The following is an 11,806-nucleotide window of genomic DNA, read 5'->3' on the forward strand; positions in this document are numbered from 1 at the left end:
GCCAGAGAATTGATCTTCATAGACAACGCCTTTAGTTGAGCAGTGATAGCCGTAACTGTATCCACTTCAAGAACTCATGCTACCTTGCCATGTGGATATCTCTGGGTTGGATACTGATATTCATTAGTAGCCATCAGTTCAATTAGATCATAAGCTTCCTCATAGCTCTTTGCCCATAATGCTCCGCCTGCTGCTGCATCGAGCATAAGTCTGGACTGTGCTCCCAACCCATTGTAAAAACAATTGATGATCATCCAATCAGGCATTCCATGATGAGGACACTTCCTAAGCATCTCCTTGTAGCGCTCCCAAGCTTCATATAAAGATTCTCCTGATTGCTGCGCAAATTGAGTAAGAGCATTCCGGATTGCAGCTGTCTTCGCCATAGGGAAGAATTTAGTAAGAAACTTCTGAGCAAGATCTTCCCAAGTAGTAATCGAACCAGCTGGTAGAGAGTGTAACCAGCTCTTAGCCTTGTCCCTCAGAGAGAATGAGAAAAGTCTTAGCTTCACAGCATCTTCAGAAACACCGTTGAACTTGAAGGTGTCGCATATCTCAATGAAATCCCTAATGTGTGTATTGGGATCTTCCATTGGAGAACCCCCAAACTGGACTGAAGTCTGTACCCATTGAATTATGCCAGGCTTGATCTCAAAGGTATTAGCTGTGATAGCTGGCCGAACAATGCTAGATTGAATGTCATTGATCTTGGGTTGAGAAAAATCCATCAAGGCTTTCGTTCGTGCTGCTGGATCTCCCATTGTAATGAGTACTGAAACACAAACAAATAAACCGTGAAAGTAAAAGAATCTGAGTCAGTGAACTTTAACGACCACTGATGACAAGTACATAAACTAAAAATTAACATCGAGTCCCCGGCAGCGGCGCTAAAAACTTGTTAGGGCGAAAATACGCGCTAAAATACACGCAAGTATACATGTTCGCAAGTAGTATAAGATATAAATCAGATTCGTTCCCACAGAGACTGGTTTAGGTTAAGTTCAATTTATGCACCTATGCAACAATGTATGGTTATCGCTCATTGCTAAGACAAATAAGAAATTGGGTTTTGATTAAACTAAGAGATTATACTAAATAACATTAACTAAGAGAATTGATGTTGAATTACTATATATGACAAACATGGGATTCTAACTTCATTAAATACTTTATTCAATAGCCTTATTGTTCTTAACCTTAGCATGTGATGGTGATGACACTAATCAGATAACACGAAACTGATAAACACCAGCTTTCGTTGCACGAGTACCATTCTACCAGACATCCACAAAAGAGATAGAAGCTGAATAGGCACCAATTATATTGAGACCCTATATGTCTATAAAATTTGACAACATAACGGTTTAAGCACAAGTTATCCATAATGATTACATAGGGCAAGTAAAATGGTTAGAGTTACCTACGAATCATGCATACACATACATGAACCTATGCTAACATGACAAGTTCTAAACCTCTATATTCACTGTCGCTTCAATAGAGATTAACACGCTATCTTATATTTTAGCTACGCATATAAGACGAATAAGGACAACCAATTCTAGGATATCAATCAATCACCACACACCAAGATATCGAAACAAATTAACTATTGAAATTCATAAGTAAATCCGCTAGAACCCCATGACAACGATTAGCCCATAATCGAACTCATCGTCACCATGGGTTCCAATGAAAGCATGGTATAAAACAAGGTCTTAATAAACTGAATAATAATTAAAGTACGAATAAACGAGATCTAGGTTCAACAAGAATGAAAACGAGCATCCAAAGTTACAACTAATTCAAAGAATCACAAGTTGAAAACAAGATCTTCTTTTTCGGAGTTGTTCAGTGCTTCTAGGTCTTCTCCTTGGTATCTCAATCTTCCCGGATGATGAAAACCCTTTTTTTTAAGTATATATAAGCCCCTGGTGGACCTGGACCCTTAAAATCATTAAATTCCACTCAAAAAAGGCTTTTTCAGCGAAATCAGTGACCAGCCGCGCCCTGAGTGGCCGCTCAGCTCTCCTGAGTGGGCACTCAGCTCCTGGGCGGTAGCTGAGCGCCCGCTCAGCTACCGACTGAGAAAATTTCTGATGAATCTTGTTTTGGCCATAACTTGAGTTCTACTCGTCAGAATTAGGCGATTCAACTGCCCACGCGAAGCTAACGAGATGCTCTACAACTTGACAATGGCCTTGGATTCCAATTCTGATCACTTTTCATCATATTTCCTTTAAAAGCTCTTTTCTTTATTTAACTAATACCTGAAATGCAATAACACAAAAACACATCAAAATACCAACAACTTGAGTCCAAAACACCAATTTAAGCTTGTAATAAAGCATTCCAAGTGGATATAAAATCCATTTATCAGAGGTTGTAATTGATGAAGTAATAGTTTGATAGTTTAGTGGCTGTTAGGGCGAAAACACGCGCTAATATTCACGCAAGTTTACGCGTTCGCAAGTAATATAGAATACTTTCTAGTTCGTTCCCTCAGAGACTCAGACTAAATTATTGTCTAATTAAACTCACTCACCAATGTATGATTACTTCTCAATGTTAAGACACTAACACTTAAAATTGTTGATTAAATATTAACTACAATTAACTACTTAATTAACCACTTAACTAACACTTCAATTTATCAATAATAAAACACTCATGAGATCACAACTTCATTATTACTTCCTTCTATAGCCATTGTTATTACCTTTAGCATGTGACAGTGATGATATTAATCGAATAACACGAAACTGATAAAAGCCAACTTTCATTGTACTAATACCATTCTACCAAGCATCCACAATTAAGATAGAAGTTGAATAGTCATCAATTATGTTGAGTTCCTATATGTCTACAGAAATTGACAACACAACGATTTAAGCACAAGTTATTCCTTTTGATTATATAGGGCAAATAAAACTGTTAGAGTTACCCACTAATCATGCACAACGTACATGATCCTATGCTAGCATGGCAAGTTCTAAATCTCAAGATTCACCGTCGCTTCACAAGAGATTAACACCCTATCTTATATGTTCGCGACGCACATAAGACGAATACGCACAACCAATACTAGATATCATACAATCATCACACACTAAAGTATTAAACAATTAACTAAATAATTCCATAATAAATCCGTTGCAACCCCATGATCACGATTAGCCCATAATAGAACTTATCGTCATCATGGGTTCATATGAAATCATGATAAAAAAACACAAGAAAATAATAACTAAACTAATTATATTAAACCAGAGTACGTCACAAGAGTAAATAAGTTCAAAGCAAGAAAACTAGCATCCAACGTTACAATGAAACAAGAATCACAAGAATATATGCTTCCTCTTCGTTTCGGTGTGCCAAATCGGTCTTCTTCCTTATCTCCTTCGCTCCTTACGTAAAAACACAATCTTCTTCAATCCACCCTTGTGAAAACGTCTCAAATCTACTTATATAATAGTCCCATAAAACTCAGATTACATAGAAGTGGAAACCAAACAGAAGTAGAAGTCCTAAACTAAATTGTCTTTTTTCCCGACCCTGCGCGGCCGCTCAGCATAGCTGAGCGGGCGCTCAGCTTGCTGCGCGGCCGCTCAGCAATGCTGAGCGGGCGCTCAGACCTCTACTGGAAAAATTCTGATTTTGCTCCGTTTCTTCGCCGTAATCTGCCCGTTTCTTTCCTCTCGCAATGGTGAACACATGCCAAGGCTTATTCTTGATGATTCCTCCGCCGAAATGCAACTAAAACCCTGAAATGCATAAACACTAGAAAAACGCATCAAATACACAAAATACTTGATTTCAAAACACCAATTTAAGCCATTTAAGACGTTCTGAGTGGCATAAAATGCCACTTATCACACCCCCAAACTTAAATCGATGCTTGTCCTCAAGCGTCACAGACTCAAAAACAAATAAAAACATGCATGAATGCAATCTATATGAAAATGCAACGATCCCCCTTACTACAATTAACCAACCAAATTGCCACATCTCAACGAATACAGTTAGACAACTAAAGATCAATAAACTCATGCAAACGGACATACAGCCAGAAACGTGGTGTGTGCAAATGCTTAACAGATATGCTTCGGAACTAGACCAATTACTATGACTAGACTATCCTCAAGGCAATCCTACGATTATACAAAGAATAAAAAATTCTAGGCACAAAGTGATATACAATACTACAAGAACTCTAGAGCTTAATACGGAATCGTGCTTTTTATTTACAACTCAAATGCTTATTTGACCGTGCAATGAGTGAGGTCCACAAAAGACTTATACAATGGTATCCATGTAACGAGCGTTAGGTTAGCGGATCCCAGACTCTAAAAGCCTTAGGTCACTAGGCACAAAGTCCCCTAAGAACTTAATAACTCGAATACCAAAGAGCACACTCTTGATCAATTATGCATAAACTAATTTTTTTTTTTTTTTAACTTCTGAGCAAGTGCGTTTCGCTCCATCTTGCTCAACCCTAGACTACTCGCACCATATGCGAGCCGGCTACTAGCCATTTGACGCCTAGCCACAACTAGCAACAACTTCCATATTTTTTTTTCCAAATTTTTTTCTTTTTCTTTTTCATGCCTTTATCACTAAGAACCTATAATCGAATTCTAAGCATAATAAGTAGATTGACCTTGAAAACAACCAAATCATAACAACAATCTAGCCCTTACGCATTCTCTAAGACTTAGTGGACTTACAATTGTTTCTAGTATGCATATCAACATACACGACTTAATATCACTTTAATGCTATCACTATACTCGCATCAATATCACAATTCAGTCGATAAATCATTACAAAAGGGATCATGGTAAATGCATGAGCTACATGACATTCATAACAAAAAAAACTATATGGCATAAATTATGCAACTATATGAACTAAACTATCATGAATATGCAACTATATGACACATACACAATATTCCTTAACTACCACCCCCAAACTAAAATTCTTCATTTTCCTCAGTGAAAGTAGTAGAAAGGAACACAGGGTATACCTACTCGGAGTCATCATCATCATCACCCTCAGTGGGTGGAGTATCAGGCGGCGGGTATGCAGAGTCCTCACCAAAAACTGGCCACTGGATATCAGCTCCAAGGCCTCGAAAAGTAGTCCCTAACGCAAGGGTGAGCTCCTGAGCAAACCTGCTCTGCGTCTCATACATGGCATCCATCCACCGTGAAAGCCTCCTATACTGGACATCAACCATCCCAGCACCCTCCTGAGCTCTCGAAGAACCAGCCTCATCACGCCCTGGCCTAGCCATAGTAGCACCTCGTGCTGGACGCCTTCCTGGAAGATGATAACCCAGCCCATGCTCCTCAGGCTCACCACCGGTCCACTCCTGCATCCCATTCAGAGTGCCAGAATCAATTGGAGCTGCTGGCAACTGCAACTGCTCATGAGCCGGCTAGTTCACTCCCACTGCTCGGCATAGCTTCGTAACCGTAGATGCATAAGGGATGTTCATATGCTTCGCTCCCCTCAAAAACTTCAGAATTCCTTGGTAGATAAACTCACCAAGGTCCACATAGTATTCCTCATTCAGAATTCCCCACAACAACTGTGCTCTCTCAACTGTGACCTCGTGTGCATGCGAAGAAGGCAAAATATTAGCACAAATAAATGCATTCCATGCACGGGCATACCTGTTCATGGCGATCGTCGGAAAGTGACGATACTCATTAGTGTCGGTCCTGCAGGTCCAAACTGTGCCCGGTCGATAGAGAGTCGCACAAATCAAATCCAAGTCAAAATCCTCAGCAGTCTTTTCATTCCAGTTCTCCTCCTCGGGCTTCCTCTCTCGCTGTCCAATCACACGCGAATCGCCGCAGGATGATAATCAACCGTCAGCCCACGGACCACAGAAAACCCATTCTTTTCAGCCTTCGCGTTCGCGTAGAACTCGCGAACAACGCTCATCGGTACCGCTTCGGGTGACTCACAAAAAGCTATCCACCCCTTCTCCGCAATCATGGGCAACAACTCACCATCCCTCCCCGATGGTAAAAACCCCCTCTCCTTCAGAATCGGCTTCCCCAACAGCCTAGTGTACTCCTCCTCCGCGGCTCTGTCAGTTAACCGAGGCCTTGCAGCAGTACCCCTCGATGAATCAGCAGTAGGAACTGTGCTGCTGCTGTCAATAGTGCGTGCTCTCTTGGGTGCCATTGATTCGAGAATAAAAGTGTGTAAGAACTGATTTTTGATGTTTGTGAGAGGGTTTAAGTGTAGGAAGTTTTGTGGGAGATATGTAGGATAGGTGTATGTATATATAGGGTGTGGATTAGATTAGGGTTTGGGAATTAAGGGGTAAAATGATGGGGTAGTGGGAACAAATCGTGGGTTTATGGGCTAAAACTGTTTTTGTGTTTTTTTTTCTGAACTGTAAAAAAAATTCTGGTACTCGACCCCTGAGCAGTCACTCAGCAAAGCTGAGCGGGCGCTCAGCTTGCTGCGCGGTCGCTCAGCAAAGCTGAGCGGGCGCTCAGGGGGTCACTGGATTTTTTTTTTCAGCCCCTGTTTTCTGATTTTTTTGTATTTTTGGATAGGTTATTAACTTCTAAGGGTTCCTGTAACAACAATTCATGGGTTGCCTCCCACGCAGCGCTTCTTTTTCGTCATTAGCTTGACGTTTCGTACCCTTCTCAAGTAGTCAACAAAATGGCACTAACCACTTCTCGGTTTGCCATGTCCCCATAGTAGTGCTTCAACCGCTGACCGTTAACCTTGAATGCTTGGTCCGGATCATTCTAAAAAATTTCCACCGCTCCATGTGGAAACACAGTTTTGACAATAAAAGGTCCAGACCACCTTGATTTCAACTTTCCAGGAAAAAGTCGGAGCCGAGAGTTGAATAAAAGAACTTGTTGCCCTGGCACAAATAACTTAGGATGTAGCTTCCTATCGTGCCACCTCTTCACCTTTTCCTTATACAATTTGTTATTCTCGTACGCTTGAAGTCGAAATTCATCAAGTTCATTAAGCTGAAGCATTCTTTTCTTACCAGCTGCATCTAAATCCACGTTCAACTTCTTCAATGCCTAGTAGGCCTTATGCTCAAGCTCCGCAGGTAGATGACATCCCTTACCGTACACCAACTGAAACGGTGACATCCCAAGTGGAGTTTTGTATGCTGTTCTGTAAGCCCAAACAGCTTCATCGAGCTTTAAAGACCAATCCTTCCTTGACGGACAAACAACCTTCTCTAGAATGCGCTTTATCTCTCTGTTAGACACTTCCGCTTGACCATTTGTTTGCGGATGATAGGCAATAGCTACTCGATGATTCACATTATAACGCTGCATCATAGAAGTGAACTTACGGTTGCAAAAATGCGATCCTTCATCACTTATGATTACTCGAGGTGTTCCAAACCTTGTGAAAATTTGCTTATGAAGAAAATTTAGCACTTCCTTTGCATCATTTGTTGGTAAAGCTTTAACTTCGACCCATTTTAAGACATAATCGACTGCCAGCAAGATGTACTGATTATTGCAAGATGAGATAAAAGGCCCCATGAAATCGATTCCCCACACATCAAAGACCTCGACTTCAAGCATCACATTTAATGGCATCTCATCCTTCCTTGACAAATTTCCCACTCTTTGGCAACGATCACACCTTAAAACAAACTGATGAGCATCCTTGAACAAAGTAGGCCAGAAGAAACCTGCTTGCAGAATACGAGCTGCCGTCTTCTCACCACCATAGTGTCCACCATAAACCGTGGAATGGCAGTCTCGTAATATCCCCTCCGTCTCACAGAACGGGATACATCTCCTGATGATCTGGTCAGCTCCCTGTCTAAACAAATATGGTTCATCCCACATATACCACTTCACCTCATCCACAAACTTCTTCTTTTGAGCGGATGTCAAATTAGGAGGCATTATATTGCTGACGAGATAGTTTACAATATCTGCAAATCATGGTTCTTCCTCCTGAATTGCAAACAACTGCTCATCCGGAAAAGATTCATTGATTAACGTCCTATCCTGTGAAGTAGAATCGGGATTCTCCAATCTAGAGAGATGTTCAGCTACTTGATTCTCAGTACCTTTTCTATCTTTGATCTCTAACTCAAATTCCTGAAGTAAAAGCACCCAACGAATGAGTCTCGGCTTCGAATCCTTCTTAGAAACTAGATAGCGAATAGCTGCATGATCAGTGAATACTGTTACTTTCGTACCAAGTAGATACGATCGAAATTTCTCAAAACCAAAGACTATAGCCAAAAGCTCCTTCTCAGTAGTGGTGTAGTTTAATTGGGCACCATTTAAAGTCTTACTCGCATAGTAGACCACATGGAAGAGGTTTTTCTTGCGCTGTCCCAGAACTGCACCTACCGCATAATCACTCGCATCACACATCATCTCAAACGGTTCTGTCCAATCTGGTGCTGTAATAACTGGTACAATGATCAAACTCTTCTTGAGAGTCTCGAATGCTGCCAAACAGTCGTCATCAAATTTGAAAGGCATATCTTTCTCAAGCAGATTGCACAACGGCTTAGATATCTTTGAAAAGTCCTTGATGAATCGCCGATAAAAACCCGCATGACCAAGAAAACTACGGATTCCTTTCACAGAATTAGGTGGGGGAAGATTTTCAATGACTCCCACCTTGGCCTTGTCCACCTCCAGACCCTTGCTAGAGACCTTATGCCCAAGGATAATGCCTTCACGCACCATAAAATGACATTTCTCCCAATTGAGCACCAAATTAGTTTCCACGCATCTTTTGAGTACGGCGCGCAAATTATTCAAACATTCATCATATGAATGTCCAAAGACGGAGAAGTCGTCCATGAACACTTCGACGTGATTTCCAATCATGTCAGAGAATATAGCCATCATACATCTCTGAAAAGTGGCCGGGGCGCCACATAATCCAAACAAAACTCTACGAAAAGTAAATGTACCAAATGGACAAGTGAAGGTAGTCTTTTCCTGATCCTCTGGTGCAATACAAATCTGATTATACCCGGAATAACCATCCAGAAGACAAAAATACTCATGACCCGCCAATCTGTCAAGCATCTGATCAATAAATGGAAGAGGGAAGTGATCTTTCCTTGTGGCTTTGTTCAATTTTCTATAATCCATGCATACTCTCCATCCTGTAACTGTTCAAGTAGGGATGAGCTCATTCTTTTCATTTGCGACCACAGTGATACCTCATTTCTTATGTACACATTGTACGGGGCTCACCCACGAGCTGTCAGAAATAGGATAAATGATGCCTGCATCTAGCCATTTCAGAATTTCTTTCTTCACCACCTCCTTCATGATGGGATTCAGTCTTCGCTGCTGTTCCACAGTTGGCTTACTACCTTCCTCTAGCAGAATTTTATGCATACAATATGAAGGACTTATCCTCTTGATGTCTACTATGGTCCATCCTATAGCCGATTCGAATTCTCTCAAAATCCTTAAGAGCTTGTCTTCCTCACTACCTGAAAGGTCAGATGAAATAATAACATGTAACGTAGATGAATCACCTAAAAAAGCATACCTCAAGTGTTCAGGTAATGGCTTGAGCTCCAAGGTAGGTGCTTCCTCTATTGATGGTTTGAGCTTCCCTTCAGCATTCTTAAGGTCAGAAGTACCAAGAGATTCAAATGGTATGTCCAGCTTTCGCTTCCAGGGAGAAGCGTTCAAATATTGTAATTGCTCGTTGCCATCTTCATCATCGCTGTCAAATCCCCCACTAAGGCCTTTTCCAATGCATCAGACATTAGCATGCGATCGAGTTCCGAAGTAACCGCAGAATCAATCACATCCAATTTTAAGCACTCCTCATCTTCTGTAGGGAATTTCATTACCTTGAATACGTTGAAGGTCACATCCTGATCTTGGACCCGCATAGTAAGTTCCCCTTTTTGCACATCTATTAAGGTACGGCCAGTAGCCAAGAAAGGCCTTCCCAAGATTATGGGAATCTTCTTATCTTCCTCAAAATCCAGAATAACAAAATCTGCAGGAAAGAAGAGCTTATCCACCTTGACGAGCACATCCTCAACTATGCCCCTTGGGTAAGTAATGGAACGGTCAGCCAATTGTAGCGACATGTATGTGGGTTTTGGATCAGGCAGATCCAGCTTTTTAAAGATCGACAACGGCATCAGATTAATGCTTGCTCCCAAATCACAAAGGCACTTGTCAAAAGTCAGATTGCCAATGGTGCAAGGAATGGTGAAGCTTCCTGGATCTTTCAGTTTTGGTGGTAACTTTTGCTGCAGAACAGCGCTGCATTCTTCCGTGAGAGCAACGGTTTCAAGGTCATCCAGTTTCACCTTCCTTGAAAGAATAATCTTCATAAACTTCGCATAACTAGGCATTTGTTCCAGAGCCTCAGCGAAAGGTATATTGATGTGAAGTTTCTTGAACACCTCCAGAAACTTCCCGAACTGTCTATCCAGCTTTTGTTGCTGCAATCTCTTAGGAAAAGGTGGTGGAGGATAGAGCTGTTTCTCCCCTGTATTAGCCTCAGGCAGAGTGTGTTCAACAGTAGTCTTCCTTGGTTCCGCCGCTTTCTCCTTTTGCTTTGGTTCTTCATCTCTAATTTCAGCTTCTACTTCTTTTGCCTTTTCAGCATCAGCTACTTTTCCAGACCTTAAGGTAATAGCCTTGACTTGCTCTTTAGCTTCCTTCCTTCCTGGTACTTCCGTGTCACTGGGAAGAGTGCCAGGTTGACGATTGAGCACTGCATTGGCTAATTGACCGATTTGATTTTCCAAGGTCTTGATAGAAACCGCCTGACTCTTGCATAACAGCTTAAGTTCCTCAAAATTAGCACTAGTAGGTGCAGCTGTACTTCCCTGTTGAGGATATGATTGCCTTGTAACATACTGCTGTGGCTGCTGGAATCCAGGTGGGTTAAACTGTTTACTCACTCCTTGCTGATATGGTGGCTGAATAGCATTCTGATTATTCCCCAGCTGAAATTTGGATGATTTCTGTTGTTAGGATGATAGGTCACTGGCACAGGCTGCTGTTGTTGCTGATAATTATTCACATACTGAACAGATTCATTGATAAGAGAACACTGATCCGTAGCATGAGAACCTGCACAAAGCTCACAAACCATAGCTATTTGATTAACTCCATATATAGCCAGAGAATCAACCTTCATTGATAGCGCTTGGAGCTGGGCTGCAATAGCGGTGGCTGCATCAACTTCCAGAATACCTGCTACCTTGCCTGATGTCATCCTCTGAGTTGGGTTTTGATGCTCATTTGCAGCCATCGTCTCTATAAGATTATACGCCTCAGTATAGCTTTTAGCCCATAAGGCGCCTCCAGCTGCTGCATCGAGCATGGGCCGAGATTGGGCCCCCAAACCATTATAGAAACCAGTGATCACCATCCAATCCGGCATTCCATGATGTGGACATTTTCTCAACATTTCCTTGTAGCGTTCCCAAGCCTCGCACATAGATTCTGCAGGTTGCTGCGCAAACTGAGTAAGAGCACTTCTCATAGCAGCAGTCTTTGCCATCGGATAAAACTTCACCAGAAACTTTTGCGCAAGATCTTGCCACGTAGTGATGGACCCAGCTGGTTCAGAATGGAACCAGTCTTTAGCCTTGTCCCTCAGTGAGAATGGGAAAAGCCTCAACTTGATAGCCTCATCAATCACACCATTATACTTAAAAGTGCTGCAGATCTCGACAAAATTCCTTATGTGCATGTTGGGGTCTTCAGTTGCCGCTCCTCCAAAAGAAACAGAATTCTGCACCATCTAAATAGTGCCCGGCTTGATTTCAAAGGTG

The 11,806-nt window shown here is 41.6% G+C and overlaps 2 non-coding genes across 2 annotated transcripts; both read left to right on the forward strand.

Annotated features, from left to right (window-relative positions):
• Positions 1-264: 264 nt before the first annotated feature.
• Positions 265-371, forward strand: LOC141710289 (small nucleolar RNA R71). The gene has a single exon (XR_012570816.1). It is a non-coding gene; the product is annotated as a small nucleolar RNA R71 (small nucleolar RNA).
• An 11,039-nt stretch (positions 372-11,410) lies between these two features.
• On the forward strand, positions 11,411-11,517 carry LOC141709167 (small nucleolar RNA R71). Its single transcript, XR_012569757.1, has one exon. It is a non-coding gene; the product is annotated as a small nucleolar RNA R71 (small nucleolar RNA).
• The last annotated feature ends 289 nt before the right edge of the window (positions 11,518-11,806 follow it).

This window comes from Apium graveolens, chromosome 2, assembly GCF_009905375.1.
Source record: "Apium graveolens cultivar Ventura chromosome 2, ASM990537v1, whole genome shotgun sequence".
In the NCBI taxonomy this organism is placed as follows: Eukaryota; Viridiplantae; Streptophyta; class Magnoliopsida; order Apiales; family Apiaceae; genus Apium; species Apium graveolens.